Genomic DNA, 624 nt, shown 5'->3' with positions numbered 1-624 from the left:
TTGGTGCCAGTTTCTCAATGACAAACCTCGAAGAAGTGCCGCAGGCCGTCCAGGACTGCTCTCTGCTATTTTTATGAGCTAGAAAGTGCTGTAATTTTTCATCGTTCTTAGAGTCAATTCAGTTTATTTCCCACTAAAAAGATTCCCTGGGAGTATAAAATCTGTAGCAACTTTTGTATAAGAATGCCAGAACGAGCGCTCTGCTTTTTGGCATTTGTTTCTGCATTATTCCCCAAATAAGACGTCTCACCGCCAGTGAGCTGATTCTGACGCACAGAGACCCCATGGGACAGAGCAGAATTGCCACTGTGGCTCCCAAGAACCGTAACGCTTTACGGGAGTAGAAAGCCTCGTGTGCTGCTGTGGAGGGGGCTGGTGGTTTCAAACCGCTGACTTTGGAATTCACAGGCCAATGCATAACCGCTAAACCGGTAGGGCTCAGTAAGATTAAATTCCTCCATTACTACCAAAATTTGCCCCTTATGAAAGTTGTATTCAAGACAAATAAAGTTGATTTTCTTCATTTAAAATTTAGCATCTATTTGACAGATTTGGGGGAAAAAAACAACAACCAGAAAAAGAAGAAAATATGTAATCTATAGTCCTAATATGGAAAGTCCTTTT

Source organism: Echinops telfairi, unplaced genomic scaffold (assembly GCF_000313985.2).
Source record: "Echinops telfairi isolate 266 unplaced genomic scaffold, ASM31398v2 ScPeMD7_443;HRSCAF=831, whole genome shotgun sequence".
Taxonomy (NCBI): domain Eukaryota; kingdom Metazoa; phylum Chordata; class Mammalia; order Afrosoricida; family Tenrecidae; genus Echinops; species Echinops telfairi.
Note: the sequence above shows the minus strand (reverse complement) of the source record.